The sequence below is a fragment of the Fringilla coelebs genome (genome assembly GCF_963513975.1).
Source record: "Fringilla coelebs genome assembly, chromosome: 11".
NCBI lineage: Eukaryota > Metazoa > Chordata > Aves > Passeriformes > Fringillidae > Fringilla > Fringilla coelebs.
The window spans coordinates 9,338,538-9,354,698 of NC_140037.1; the positions used below are offsets into that span (position 1 = coordinate 9,338,538).

Genomic DNA, 16,161 nt, shown 5'->3' on the forward strand with positions numbered 1-16,161 from the left:
TAAACATTGGGTGAGATGTTAATGAGCTGGGTTTAGACATTTGTTAATGAAGCCCTGCATCAACCCTGAGTAACTGCTCCATCCTCCATCCACTGCTGGAACCCAGCACTGACCATGCTGGACACACCTGTTACTGGGCTCTAAGCTATACTTATAACAGGAAATATTTGATAGACTGCTTTCCGTTTTACACCGAGCATCTTTAAGAGACTGGACTTGGCATTGGTTTTATAGGAATGTGTGAAATGTTGTTAGTTGATGAAGCAATGATGTATGAGTCCAGTGCACTGAATAAAAATCTTAACTTGTCAAATGTCACCTCTGGTAATTTCCTTTCCTTCAACAGCTCTTTGGTGCAAGTTCAGCTTCTGTGTGACACTGCATGGGCTGGTGCTTTGGGGGAAACTGGTCCCCCCTGGTGCCCACCTGCAGGCAGTTTACTGCTTTAAAGGCTGGCTTCAAAGCAGTGTGAGGTTTTCGGTATATACTTTGTAAAATCTTTGCTGTGATCTCTCATGCCTTGAATATTATTGGCAAAATTATCAGAGCAGTCCTGGCTGCTCAAAATTGTATGTTCAAAATTTAAAAAATGCACTCCAACACCCAGGTTAATGAACTCTGGAGGAGGCATCACCCCTTCCTGCAAATAATCTCTGTGTCATGGAAGTTGAAAAGTTCAACAAGAAACACAGTCACAAATGGCAGTATCCCTGATTTCAGTTGCGTCCTGGCTATAAATATGGACAGAAGATGGCAGATTCACTAGGAAAGCCTGAGCACTTCTTCAGTCAGGTTGCAATGGGATGGAGCCATTCAGTCCTGAAAGAACTGAAAGCTGAGTGGGAAACATTTTTTTTGCTGTTCAGATCACACCCTGATTCTATTCTCCAAAGAAATGTTTTTTAGCAATCTGTACTTTTAATCTTTTAACCACTCTTTAAATTTATATTGAGGGCTTAGGTGATAAAACCTGCTTTTTTTTCCTAGTGTGATTCCCTTGCAGTGCTGGGTGACTTTTTATGTAGCAGGAGATAAAACAGGCTTTGCACTGAATTCACAAGCAGCCAAAATGCATAACCATCACACAAAAAACATACTGGGAGAGGGCAGTGTGAGCTCAGCCCAACAGGCATAAAATACCCCACTCTGCCACAGTACTAAACCCACAGAATAATTTTCTCTAACAGAATTATCCCTGCCGTTGTGCTCAGGGTGAGCTGCTGGGCAGGGCTTGCCTGTCCTTTGGGGAGGGTATTGGTGTGACAGAGCTCAGCTGCTTCCTGAGCCCTTGCTGGGGCACACGTGGCACTTGTGGCTGGGGCACGTCTGACAGTCCCTGTGCACTGGCCTGTGCTGGACAGGTGGCCCAGCAGTTCCCCACCTGAGCTCCCAGCCAGGATGGCTGCACACAGGCCAGGGCCACTGTGGAGGGGCAGCTCTGGGACATGGAAAACTCCTGCTCTCTTTCTGGCCAGGCAACACCACCTCCAGAGTAACCTCTCCGATGGTGTTTGAGAAGTTTAAAAAGGAAGAAGCTGCACAGGGTTAGAAGAGAGTCCCCACAGTGCATCCCAGGGCAGGGAGGACACCAGCAGAGGTGTGTGGCCCTGCTTGGGCACTGCACTGAACCCACAGTGCCACTGACCTGTGTCTTTAGCCACTTGTATCATTGCATTTCACTTGGTGGAGGATTCTTCTTTTTGCTATCTATTTATCTGTGATTCCAAAGGGCCCCTGTTCTTCTTAACTCTCACCAGCTGCAGAGCCACCGTGCCTCCTACTCCATGTCTGCAGACAAAATCATCCTACACACTTGGCCCAACACCAGTCTGGGTTTATTCACCCTCCACCCCCTCTGGCTGGAACCTCAACCAAGGGCAGCAGTCAGCAGTGTTATTACAGGTTGGCCTGATTTTCTTGTTGGGAATCCAGGGAATGATCAGTTTTTTCAGGGCAAGAGCAGAAGCTGTGGCCCAGCCAGACTGGTTGGCAGATATTTATCTGAAAGCTCGAATGCCACAGCCCCCAGCAGTACCCAGAGCTAAGGGCAGAGGAGGCAGGCAGCCACCCTGTTTGTAGGTGACAATGGGACCCCTTTCCCCCCACAGCTGCATTTTGCACACAGAGCTCTTTGCTGGAAGGGCAATCTGTGTGCCAGGACAGGGAGATGCCCAAACCCACAGAGCTCTGCACTGAACCCTTCACTATCCAGCACCTGCTCACTGATCCTGGCTCAGTGGTTCTGCTGAATGTCACCCGGACATCAGTCACATCATATTTCAGCTCTGCTCCTTAGTGATCAATAATGGCTCAGCTGTCTGTCAGTGACGCTGCTGGCTGAAGGCCAGTCTCTTCCATACCCCCTGGAGAGGGAATTTCCCTTCGATCCCCCAACTAGGCATGATGGATGCATGCAAAAATAAACAAAAAACCAACCCAAACCAATGCAAGGATCTTCCTGAGGTTCAAGGCTTAAAAGCAGCTTCTGCTCATCAAACATATGACAATTGCATTAAAATGTGGGTCTATGAGGCTTTCTATAGCATTTCCTAATCACAGCTCCAGAGCCATTTTTGGAAGAGAAATATGCAGCACCGGGCTCCCAGGCTCCCTCCGCTCCCGGGATGCCTCCGTTGCCAAGAGCATCCCGGTCCCGCTCCGATCCCGGTCCCGCTCTAATCTCGGTCCCGCTCCCTCAGCCCCGGTAGCGCCCCCTAGCGGCACACGAGCCCTCGGGCACACAGCGGCACGCCCCCTGGGGAAGCCCCGCCCCTGGACGCTGCCGCCGCCGCGGATTGGCTGGCGCGGCCGAGGGGCGCCGCGAGGCCCCGTCTCGTCCCGCGGCGCCCCCTGCGGGCCCCGCGGCGCCTGCGCAGCGGCCGCGGCCGTTGTTGTGGAGGGACCGGTCAAGATGGCGGCCGGGCAGGGGGGCGGCGGCGGCAACAACGGCAGCGGCAGCGGGAGCGGAACGGCGGCCGGGAGCGGAGCGGCGGGGCTCGGCATCCCCGCGCACCTGACTCTCTCCTTCTCGTCCGGGCCGCACTGGGGCGCGGCAGCTCTGCCGCAGTCGCACACGGTGCGCAGCCTGGAGCGGGCCCTGGAGGAGGCGGGCAGCTCGGGCATCCTGTGCTTGAGCGGGAGGAAGCTGCGCGACTTCCCCGGCAGCGGCTGCGACCTGAGCGACACCACGCAAGCAGGTGAGGGGGCCCTGGCGGCGCCGGGCCGGGCTGCGGGCGTGCAGCGGGGCCGGCGCGGGCCCGGCGCGGAGGGCGGGGGGCGCGGAGCCGCTGTGGTGGCCGCTGGGGCCGGGCGGTGGCGGTTGCGGGGCCCGGGTGCGGGGCCCGGGTGCGGGGATGCAGCGGGGGGATCCCCGCGGTGGCGGGGCAGGGCTGTGGGCGCAGCCGAGGGGGTGACACGGGAGCGGGGCCGCTGTGGGTGAGGAGCGGGGATCCCGCTGGGTGCGGGCAGTGAGTGGGGAGGCTCCGCGTCTGGGGGCTCTCCGGGCAGGCACCGGGGTTTCAGTGAAAGGACTCCTGGAGGGATATTGTGAAAGCAGAACGCTCTCTCGGGGCTGGTTCTGCTGCGTGGGATTTTCCCAGCATAGTTTATTTTCCTGATAGCATCTGGTTAATTTTCCCTCTCGCGTTGCAGGGCACATCAGGCGTGGCTACGGAGAAGCTCCTCCTTTGGTGAGTGGAAAGGAACCTTTGGTGTCTTGCAGCCGAGTGTCAGCCTGGTGGACTGACCAAAAGTTCCTGTCAGTGTCTTTGCAGCAGCAGAAGCTAGGGGATCCCCAGCTGGTTTCTCCTTTTCTGTTGAAGAGCTTTTGAACAGCTGCAGGAATGATTTTGCAGACAGAAGATTGCGTGCTGGTTTTAGCCATGATGGAGTATCTAATTCATAAGCATAAGTGGCAATGTCTACTTTAGCCCACTGTTAGTTTGAGCACTGCAGAATGCTATTTCTTCTTAGTGTAGCTGAGGATAAATAAGGCCATAAATGTGATACGACTTCCTCTCCCTCATGCTACTGTCTGTCCACAAAGCACAGAAGCTGCCTCAGGGGCTCCTCTAGCTCTGTCTGTCTCCAGAGAGGAGGCTAAAGAGCAGAAAGACAAGAAGGCTGAGGAGGACGAACAAAGTGAACTTCCCTCTGTTCTCAGAGATGACAGTGAACTTGAAGATGGTGGTGAATTTCCCGCCATTCTGGAAGATGACAGCAAAGCTCCAGCAGTGTGGATCAAGGATGGGGAATGTCTTGCAGTGTGGAATGAGGAGTGGGAACATCCTCATTGCAGGAAGAAGGAGAGCAAAATCTCACAGCGTGGGAAGAGGAGGGCAGACAGTCAGCGGTGTGGGACCGGGACAGGGGACATCCAGTGGTGTGGGAAGAGCACAGTGAACATCATGCCATGGGGGAAGGGGAGGGACAGCATCTCCCTGCATGGGAAGAGCACCATGAACATCCTGCTGTTTGGGAAGAGGATGGTGGAACATCACCTTTTAGGGAAGAGGACACTGAACCTCCCTTTGTCTGGGAAGAGGACAGTGAACCTCCCTCTGTTGAGGCATCATGGGCTGAGCATTCTGACAGCAGCCAGAGGGAAGAGGAGAGAGGTGCCTCATGCAGCTGAGTACTCTGCTCTGTGCTTTGTCTGCCAGAGCAGGGTGTGGTGTATGTGTGTGTCTGAGCATCAGCTGTGCTCAGTGTTCCTCTGCAGCTGAATGTCAGAGTCCTTTCTTGCTCTTGCCCAGCTGAATGCAAGAGGTTCAGAGCCCCAGAGAGTGGAGCTGCATTTTGGCTCTGCTACAAGGTGGGGTCTCCATCTTGGAGTGACTGCCTTTCCTGTTGTTTTTTTCAGGGAACACTGTGAGCCTGGGGGAGCCCGCCAAGAAACACACTGAAGCTGAGCCAGTTGGCCAAGGGTAAGTTCAAGTCAATGACGTCTTGGCAGTGATATCTTTCAGAGCAGGACATGCCAGCGTGGTCTTAATCTGTAAAAATGTTAATGCATCAGCTAAATGCATGGTGATGGTCTCCACAATGGGTGGCCAAGAAAATTTGGACCAGACCAATGGTCTCCTGTCCATGGGCAGACTTTGGGAAGAGTTGGGGTGCATAAAAACTAACTATAAAAACTAACTGCATCATGTCTGGGCTGCTGCTGCTGGGGCCTGCCACTGTTCCCTTGCTCCCTCCTCAGCCCTGGCCCCAGCCTACCTTCTCCCCTACTCTTTTCCCTTGTTGTGGGTGTTAGGAATATTAGATTCTTGTTTCCAGAAAAACCTATTTTGCCCATTTTTCAACTGCCTTGTTTGTTTCTGGAGGCTCTTTTAGCAAGGTTTTCCTGACAGTTGACCACTTTTGTGCTAAGTGGTGCACAGCCTCCTCCCATGGATAACTCTGAGTTGGGGAGTTATTGGTGGAATTGCTGAGTTAAGGTGGTGAACCAGCTGCTGTCAAGTGTTGTGGTTCCAGACTGATGTTGGGTGTTCCTATACCCCATTTTTCACATGCTTGCCATGAAAGGCATCTCCTTTTTCACATTTAGACTGTGCAGATTCCAAGGACAGTGTAGCTACAGGAATGTCTCTCCATTTTACTCTGTGTTCATTTACAAGTGACATGGGAGCAAAACTCCCTGCAATCTTTTCCATGAGGTAATTTAGCTGTGCACATTCTTCTCTGTGCCATTGCCTTCTTCCTTCAGCTACCTGTTGATGAAGATCTCTGGTTGGTGATGGAGTGCATGGATGGAGGAAATTCACAGGATGTTGTTAGATATGTCTGGCTGAAGGAGGGATGGCAGCTGTCAGCTGTGAGGTGAGGGCTCCTGCTTGTGCTGCTCATGGCTTGGACATGATGGTCCTTCAAAAGAGATGGTGAGAACAGGAACGGCTTCCTGCTCAGAGCTTTGTTTCTGTGTTGCTTTTATGCCCTGGAGAAGAGACAGCCTCTTAAATGAACTGCCTGTAAGTATCCCTGCACTTCTGCTGTTTCTCTTCTAGTACTCTTTCATACTGTTGTTGTACACTGTCGCTCTCTCTTTTGATTTTGTTTGCTGTTCTCAACTTTGCCTTGGACCCTTTGTCTGGAGTTTGTCTGCAGTGCACTCCTTGCTGGTCAAAGCAAAGTTGCTGGTGGCAACTCTGGTAAACTGTCCTTTCTTCTGTTGTATATTCAGGTTGTTAAGTTTTACCCTCATGTTTTTTGAATAAAAACTCTGTTAAACCTTAACTCCCTTGAAGTATCCCTTGCTTATCACCCTGCGATTCAGCTGACCTGAGCAACGTGAGGGGAGAGTGGGCCCAGCCATGTCCAGAGCTCAGCCTCAGCATCTGCAGAGCCAGGCTGGAAAGAGGCCCTTGTAGTCTTCTTGAGTGCATCTGATTCTTGTTTACAAACTGTGGGTGGTGAAAAATGCCCCTGCTGCTGGAAGGGGGCAGGAGGGGCCTGGGGCAGCCCCAACTGTTCCATGCAAGGGAAAAGAGCGGCCAGTGGCTGAGAAAACCCCATGCCTTCATCCCCTCCTTCTTCGGCCAAAAACTTGAATTGTAAGGCGAGTCAAAATAGGGCAGGGGAGGAGCTCAGGCCGCTCGTCCGTCCCTGCAAACCAAAGCGTCCTTTGCACGGTCCTGAGTCCCGCGGGCTTTCCTGGCCCCACGGGTGTTTCTGCCTTGCTGGCTCCCATCAGCCCTGGCCCATCCCGGCACAGGGTGGGTGCTGGAGGCTGTTGGCAGGGCGATGCGATCCCGGGATACACACCTGGTGGCACCTCCGAGCCAGGAGAAGCATCGTTCTGAGCTCGCCGCCCGCCCCGTCCTCCTTGGCCGTCCTCCTCCCTCCGGTCCTGCACTCACTGGGGGTCCCCGAGCAGGTGCTGCTGAAGCCGCCGCTCCCCAGTAGGGAACTGCTTCTCCAGGGCCTCTGTCAGCGCTCGGCCCAGCTCCAGGGCCCGCCTTCTCTCCCGGGTGCCGGCGGCCGGGCTGCCGAGCGGCGGAGCTCGGGCCGGGGACCCCGGGAGGCGCGGCAGTGTCCGCAGCACGCGTGTCCCGCCTGGAGCCGCGGCGAGCCGGGCGGAGGCAGACGGGGCACGGCTCCGGACGGCATCGGCTCCACCGGCGCCCGCCCAGCAGCGCCGCAGCCAGAACGGCCAGAGCCGGGCAGAGGCGGAACCGGGGCCGGGAGGGAGCGGCGGGAGGAGCGGGAGACCGCGAGAGGAGGAGGAAGGGGAGAGCAGCAGCGGGAGCGCGGCAGTGGAGTGGGCGCTGCTGCCTCCGCGGCGCTGCCGGAGCGCCGAGACCGTGTGTCCGTTGGTCCGCGTGTCCGTTGGTCCGAGTGTCCGTTGATCTGTGTGTCCATTGGTCCGAGTGTCCGCTGGCCCATTTGTCCGTCGGTCCGTGTGTCCGTTGGTCCGCGTGTCCGTTCCCCGCACGGGCCACGCGGGGCCGCTGAGCTGGGGGGACCCCCCAGGCACATCCGTGCGTCATTCGAGGCTAATTAGAGACGCCGTGATTGATAAATCGACAATGGATTCCTGCCGCCCTTAGGTTTTTAACTGTCTCATGAGAGGCTAGATGCCGTTATGGGGCCTACACTCGCTGATCTACACTTTCTTGAATGTAAAAATCCTTAATTGAATATAAGAATTTTAACCGTGGTAATGCACAAACATGCCACGAGATGGCAAGTTGTGACTGCACTGGGCACCTCGTACTCACCTCACAACTCCAGCGAGGGAGTCACCGGGAAAAACCAAACTACGATCACTGGGATGGGGAAGGAACGTTCACAAAACTAATGTAATGTTCCTTTTCTCAAGATTAAAAATAGTTTTGAATCTGTTTTCTGCCTTTTAACTTGCTAGGGTTCTCTAACACGAGGGCCAGTTTTCACAGTAGTTTCTGGTTTGTTTTAAAAAGCAAAAATAAAAATTGAGGCAAAAACTGAGATTCTGTGTCTTAAATATATGCTAAGTATTTTGGGAACTACTTGTTAAAGTAAAAAGTAATGAACATAAGTTTATCATTTCTTCTTGTGGGAGACACACAAGACAAACCTGGAGACCAGTGATTGTATTCAAGAGTAGGAATACAAGAACATTCCTACCCCTCCACTGCCATTCCTGTCTGATTCTCACACATCATTCTTGCCAGTGGAAGAAATCTGTTCAAGTTTTGGCCAAGGATGACTCACAGGTAAAATTCTTTTCGAGAGAAATTACCTATAAAATGTGAAGCAATGTAATTATTGAATAAAGGCAATTATTACCCATGGAGCTAACATTTCAACAGAAAGGGGGCTACATTCTACACCTTGTTAAGCCAAGTCTTGATCAAAACACTTGAAGTCAGTTTAACAAACAATGTCAAGGCTGTTTATCAAACCAAGACTGCTGAAAGGCAAGGCAGGGTAGAGCAGCTGTAAGAACTTGGAAATAGCAAGTGTCCAGGTTAGGAATCCAGAGAGAAACTCTGGTTACAATAAAGCCTCAGGGAATTCTGCCTTCAGTTTCCATGGCTTTCACTTGCATGTAGTGTGAACGACCCCTGTCAACATTTATCCCTGCCCATGTTTGCTACTCTCTCCTCAGGAAACGTCTTTGCAGTTCATCTTGTCTGTTAGGATTCATTCTGTACAGCAGAAATCCCCTCAAACTGCCGAGGCCCAGCTCCTCCAGCACAGAATAACATTCTCTGCACTCTGTGAGTCTGAGTGACAGCCAGTATCACAGTACAGTGCATCCATTCACGAACATTTACATCATTTCTATCCAGCCCTTCATCTTTCAGCAACACTTAAGTGGCTCAGTGAGTGAAGAGCCCTGCCAAACCCCGGTGACAGTGACGGGCAGTGATACCCAGCCTGCTGACAGCCTGTCCCACGTGCACTTGTTGAAAGAGCATCATGAGCAATGCTACACCTCCAGCACAGCTCCACTGCTGCTGCCTTATCTGAGAGAAACCTTGAAGGTCAAAGAAAACATAGTTCTGTTTTTGGAATAACAGGGGTGTCTGCCTTTATTCCAGTCCATGATAAGTGTCAAATCAACTTCTACAGAACCAGGGTTTTATCAGGGCTTGAGTTCAAACATCATAAAGCATCAGCTCCTCACAGGAAGCTGAGCTGTTGGTGGTCTGTCTTACTTCCTGGGAAAAGACAGGACAAAAAGGGGAGACTGTGCTTTAAATTGCTAGAGAACATAAAATTATTTACTTGTTCATCACTTGTCAACTCCCTGCTTCCTTGTATTCTGGTTTATCTTTACATTTACTTTTCGTTTACATGAAATGCTTCACATCTGTTTGTGACAGAGTATGCAGGGGTCTTAGGATGAGGGAAGAGATGAGAAAGTTGACTCCATGTTCAGAAGGCTTGGTTTATTATTTTATGATATATATTATATTAAAAACTACACTAAAAGAATAGAAGAAAGGATTTCATCAGAAGGCTGGCTAAGAATAGAAAAGGAATGAATAACAAAGGTTCAGACTGACCAAGACAGTCTGGACAGACTGTGATTGGCCATTAATTAGAAACAACCAGATGAGACAAATCCCAGATCCACCTGCTGCATCCCACAGCAGCAAACAATCATTGCTTACATTTTGTTCCTGAGGCCTTTCAGCTTCTCAGGAGAAAAAATCCTAAGGAAAGGATTTTTCATAAAACACGTCGGTGACACGTGTTTGTGTACATGCAATATATATTCATAGAAATCAACATCCACAGGCCTTTCTTCCACAGAGATTTGAATAAGGTGGAGTTATATCTATATGTTTTTTATTTAAAATACTCTATTCTGCCCATTTCTCAATTATTCAGTAATAGTTCTCTTTAGTTACAAGGAACAAAATATTTATATTTACGTGCAGATAGCATTCCATTAACTGTAGTTACATTTAATCTTTTTGCAATTAAAGACATTTAGTCCCAAATGCTAAGAAGATGTCCTTGGAGACCATTAATTTGAAAATTTGTTTACAACTTTTGAATAGGATCTGAGGATGCTAACTTTCAACCCTGAGAAAACCACCTCACTTTTTATTTATATTAAAATTTCATGGACTTTAAATCCAATTTAAATATTCATGACAGATATGCTCCTTGTTTGGGGAGAAATGCATGCATTAAAAGGCATGCTGATTAAACTCAATGGAGTTTTAATGGAAACAGGTAAACACTTGATTAGTGGCCAGTAAAAATCTGTTTTAATTTACATAAAAACTCATCTTCTCTTTGAACCCAAGGTCTAGCTCATTTAACTTTATGCTCCTCGACATAAATAATTTTAGTATTGTTACACCATTGCTAATGACTTTCAGCAGAATCTCATCCCATGTTCTGACACAGGGTTTATAACTTTGATGTTAAAGAGAAGTTAAATACTAAAGGATGAAGGTTTTTTTTTTTTGCCACATATTTCAGCCAGTGAGGAGTCACCTGGTGACTGTGTGTGTATGAACACAGACAGTGCCACTCACAGCTGTCATCAATTTAACTGCTTGTAGCAGAAATAACCTGACACCCCAAGAAAACGATTTGGCAAAAAGGAAACACTTCAGAGTCATCACTCATGGCTCCAGTAGAGCAGAGCTGACTGGGAAAACAATTTGCTGTTGTTGTTTTTGTTTGTTTGTTTTTAAACTGAGCATTTGTGCAGTGGCATCTTTCAGTTTAGGACTCTGGATATATCAAACAGAACAATAAGTTTTAGCATCAGCTATCAAATTCTTATTTAATATGTAGGGTTCAGAATTCAGCAATGAGACAAATCTTCCGTTTTGTCAGAAATCAATATCTAATTTACCTTAGCAGTACTTCAGAAGCATTGGAAGTTATCACTAAAGTGGGTATCTGTGCTAGCTCATTCACAACTTATAACTCAAAAATCTATTTTAAAGACATGTTATGCACTATAAAATATTACACACAAATGAGCTCAGAACAACAGGAATAGGCTTCATTAGCAACTCACCTCAGAAAGATCATCTTGTCTATGCATTAATTCCACTGCCCTTCGTGCAAATGAATTTAGATCCTGTGTGCTCTGGGTCAGTGAAGTACCAAAGCCTGAACCCAAGCCAAAGCTGACCTCTAGATGAACTTTCCAACTAAATGTTAAATATAGTTGCTCATTAACAAAGTATTGTTATATGTGTTCATTTATTGGCAAAACACATTCACCTTTCTGTATCTAGAAACAGCATAAGGCCATATCTGGTCTAATTAAGGTGTATAGGGTCAAAGACAACTCCCTCAGATCCTCCTTGAGCCCTGGCCAGGCCTTGGGAGAAAGCTGACAGGAAAATGAAATTAGAAATGATGTCAGCTGGTTTGTTTAGCAGTGTAAAAACCGGGCCACTGTCCCAGCAAAGTGGGGGAGCCTCGTGGCCTGCAGAGGAGGCGCTGCAGGAGTTCCCAGTTCCTGGCGTGGTTCTCCAGTCCTTGGCTGTGACAGCTTTCCCCCAGAGCTGATGTCCCTTGGGCTTGGATGATGGTGTGAGGGATCTTCCTTAATCACTGTAGGCATTCTTTCCCAGCAGTGATTAGCATTGCTCAGCTTGTCCCTTTGCAGTTCTTTGCTCATGGTTGGGTGCCTTGCTTAGCTTATCCTTTTGTGATTCTTTGCAGTTCTCCATCGTAGTAAATGCCACTGTTCCTTAAGTTGGTGTCTGTGTCTCTGACCCTACTCACCAGCAAAACAGTCACAGAACACATACATTTTCCACCCAAAATAAACATTTCTGTTTGTTTCATTGTAGAGTGAAAATTAGGTTTATTCCTCAGCAGCCAGCATTTTAAAGATCTAATGATTTGTTACATTTTGTTTTTTCACACATCCTTAAGTCATTTGAGTGCATTTAACCACAGAAAAATCTATCAGTAGCTTCCAAATAGATTATGAACTATTTAGTAGATTTTTGCTCTTACTTATCACCAGTTATTTCAAAAGTAAACCCCAATAATGCAGTCTCAGTTAAAATAAAATAATCTTGACTCCCCAAATTAATTTTATGAATACCTGGAGATGATCTTACAGATTTTCTGTATTTGATGCTTAGGGTTGTTTTCTCTTGAAGGTATAAAATCGTAACCAGCACAAGCCACAAGGTGACACTTTAGGACTACTGGAAAGAGATTATCATCATGACAAAATAAATAATTTTGACACTAGAATGAACTGGGCCAATTATGAAGTACACAGCAAGTGTGAAATTGGTCTAGGTCTTTTCTGAAGGGGATTGATTGCTTGGCTGCAAAGAGGCAGGCAGCCAAGTGCTGTATTGACCCACAAGAAGAAGAAAGGAACTCAGAAATTTTTTATTGAGGGCTCTGCTTTCCTGTTGTCAAAGCCATAAACCAGTTTTATTTATGGAGATGCAAAGCAAATCAGAACAGTTTGCAAAACTTGAAAGTCTAGCATTTTCAAGGAGAGCACCCCCAAACTTGGCACTTAGAAGTGGCAACATGAAATAAATGTGTGTGTAGCTGGAAATCAGCTATACATTCAGAAGTCTATAGATCACTGACACTTTCAGCAGCTGTTCTCTAATATGCCTCAAGTGAAAGAAACTAAGTGAGAGGATATCATTTTACAATGTGCCCTGTGAACAGCTCTGCCACAAGCTACACAATCAATACTGGGCTCTAACAGCAAGGTTGTTATTAGAAAACTCTTATTCAATACTAACCAATCTTTCTAGCCACCAGTTCTTAGAAAATCTTTGATAAAATTTCCTTAAAACCCTAACCCTTCTATAACTAATAGTGCCGTAAATATTGAGCACAAATATATTCATCTTTCAAAACAAGAAGGAAAAACCACCTGAAAACACACTTGTGATTTTTCATGTCTTTTCCAGACCTTGATATAGTTTCCCAAAATTATGTTCCTCCAAGATGTCAGCATAGGCAAAATTTATACACTTGAAATAAGGTGACATTCTAACAAAGTGCCTCAGGCTCCTCAGCTGAGCAGGAACTGGAGTTCCCCTGTCACTGCTCTGTTAAGCAATCCTGGAGCTTGTCTGAGTTGAAGAAGCCAACTGGGGTTATGCAGCTATTTGAAGAAAAGATGGACATTATTTCCTGTTTGTTTATCGCTTATTTTCTACCAGCCTGATTGCCCTGTTCAGACAGATAGAGATAAAAGGACTTAGGAATTTCTTGGACATTATTCTACTGTATTAAAAAGTGCAGAACAAATCTATCCCAACTATTTTTCCTAAAGTCACAGCACCTGTAAGACAGTGGTGTGTAAAGGAAAAAGTCAAGACATTTCTTTTTAAAACTCTGAGCATTCATAGAAAAGAAAAAATAAACAAGACTAGCAATAAATTTCTGTGGTATGGATAAAAGTTTAAGAACATAGCAATACCATTTATTCTCTGTAAATCTGACAGAGATTTATAGATTTTAAACCACTGTTTTTTAAAATGTTAATTTTAGTGCATTCTTGTTTACAAGGAAAGTTTCCCTACTGATTTTACCATTTTCCATTCAAGAGATCTTTTTCCTCCCATTTCCTACAGGGAATAGGCTATCATGGCAGACTTTTGTTTATTTGTTTATGTACCTTTGCATTATTAATAAACCCTGGGAAGAGGGTTTGTTACTTAAGCTCCCTCTGCTGGCTCTTCAGCAGCAGAAACACAACAAATGAAAGGTTTTTCACTTGCACTCCCTTTTCATTAGTGTTAGAGCTGGGAAGCTGCAGTTGCCAAAGTTAGCACTTCCCCACAAAGGAAGTGCAGAGGACTTAGAATACTAATGTAATCAAGAGGCTACAGGAACTAGGGACAGCATCATGTTTAAATATTGCTTAGGTAAGTCTGGATTTGCTGCTTGCAATACTCAAGCAAGGCACCCACAAGCTGAGAAATGCATTTCCTACCACCTTGCATTCTCACCTGTTTAGGATTTAAATACCAGTTGTGTTATTGACAGTCATCATTTGTCTTGTTCTCATATTAGGCAAAGCTTTCTCAATTATGAATATTTCACTCCCACCATTTCAAAATGTTACCACAGTGCACAATATATACTTTGAATATTTAGGTCCTCACAAAGACTTTATAGAGACTTTGCTGTTTCTCAGATTGAAATGAGTACAACTGTTCACAATTTGAGAGTGCATCTTTAGAGAATAATCACATTTTCAGTTGCTCATCTGCAAGATTATTTTTACAGTTTTTTATCAGAATATTTTCCCCATATTTTCAAGCATTTTAGTTATTCACAGTCCAAATAAAATATAGGCACTGTCCTGCCTTGAAATCTCCAGGAACATGCACTGTCTATGACCTTTGAGTCAGATTCCCTCTAATTCAGGCACACCTGTTAAATGGTCTCTGGGTGAAGTCACATCAGGCTCACTGACAGAGGAGCTCCTCCACAGACTGAGTTAGAATTTTTTTTTTCTCCCTACAAATTCCAATGACATGATTAGTTTTCCATTTTAGGTATCTCATCATACTGGGCCAATCTTGTTCTACTTGTCTGTTTGGCAATGAGGAAATGAGGACTGATATCCTCTCTATTCATTCCCTAGCAGAACGCTGATGTAATTTCAAAAGGATCAGTATTTTACCTTAACATGTGCTTTGAAATGACATTGTTCTTTTTGCTATGCTGTTTTTTATTACTTGATGGTTCTTCATTGCGATCTCAAAAGGTATAAAATTCCTTGTTTTCATCCCTGTAAGACACTAACTCATGAAATACTTTTCTTGGTTTAAAAGCAAAGAAAAAGTAAAGAAAAAGTATCTTACTTTCCTCTGAATTCTGCTCCAGCTGTTCCACCAGGACTTCAAGAGTATTACTTCCCCCCTCTGGGAATATCTCAGAGTCTTTTAAAAACAAAATAATATTCTAGAATCTGTAAAGAAAAAAACCAAGAATACCATGTAACAATTCCTCTTGATTCACAGCTTCATCACTTGATTTATATTAACTCTCCACCTGCACTGAAAGGATCTGCAATAATTCAAAGCATATTGTTGAAGCCTGATAACTAAGCTATGACAAAAAAGCACCTTGAAGGTCCCTGCAAAAGCCAAGAAGGATTTAACAGACATATTGAAATAAATAGGGATGTATAAGAAGTTAAAATCCATAGGAAATAAGGAGTGTTGTTATTTTGATATTTGATTTATTTTTCAGTTATATTTAAGTTCCTCAAAAGGACTGCCTGAAGACTTATTCTCTTGAGGAGAACAGAAACATCCCAAGTTTGTTTCTGTCCTCAGTAAACAGTCCTTTAAGTCTTCTCTGAATATTCTTCCTCTGCAGGAATTTTAAGAAATGACAACACCCTCCCCAGTTGCTTTGCTGGAAGGATAAGGAATAGGCAGAGGGTTCAGAGTGCTCTTTCCCTGCTGTAGACAGAAATCCCATCTCAGCTCTGCCCTGCATCTTCTCCCCTTCTCTTCAAGAGCTATTTATACACTCTAAGCTGTTTATGGCTAAACTCATCACTTGACCAAAAGCAATGGAAGTGTTCCCATTTATTCAAAGAATGCCTGAAGGTTTAATTGGGATGGCAAACTGGTTCTTTCAAGTGTGACAATCAGGTTTGACCATCCAGTAAATGGAGTAAATGGGCTTCTCTTTGTACTAAACTAATCCTATTTCCCAACAAGTTTCATGCAGGTTTATTTTTCATTACATGACACTTGGAGCTAAGAGGTTCTTATGGACATGCCTGTATTTTGACAGTCACAATATAAACATATTTTAGAAGGACAGTCATATTGTACAGATCATCACAGAAGGCAGGGATGCATGGGGAGAGCAAGACAGCCTTGGCTTCAGGGCCTTCTGACATCAAAGAGCTCTGATGTTACTGCACTGCTTTTCAGAATTCCCACAAGCCTGTTTTAACCACAGCAAACAGTTGCTGAAGCCTTTATGAACCATATGTTCAGGATGGCAAATGCTCCACTCTAAGAAAAGCCATAAATCCATTTGAATTTTTCAAAACTCCACAATCAGTTCATTCTTCACTATAAATTGTCACATGTAAAGTCTCTTTCCAGGAATACAAGTGAAATTTGTGTTTTATTGTACATTTCATGCTGATGCACAGCCTTGCATCACTGAAAGCACTGGGGTTGTGAGCACCTTGAGGTTTACTCTGGGCTGGAATCATGAATGGTG

The 16,161-nt window shown here is 46.1% G+C and overlaps 1 long non-coding RNA gene across 1 annotated transcript; it reads left to right on the top strand.

Moving 5' to 3' along the window:
• The first annotated feature begins 2,920 nt into the window (after positions 1-2,920).
• Positions 2,921-6,224, top strand: LOC311158133. Its single transcript, XR_014616446.1, has 4 exons — positions 2,921-3,197; positions 3,652-3,689; positions 4,862-4,925; positions 5,711-6,224. It is a non-coding gene; the product is annotated as an uncharacterized lncRNA (long non-coding RNA).
• Positions 6,225-16,161: the final 9,937 nt, after the last annotated feature.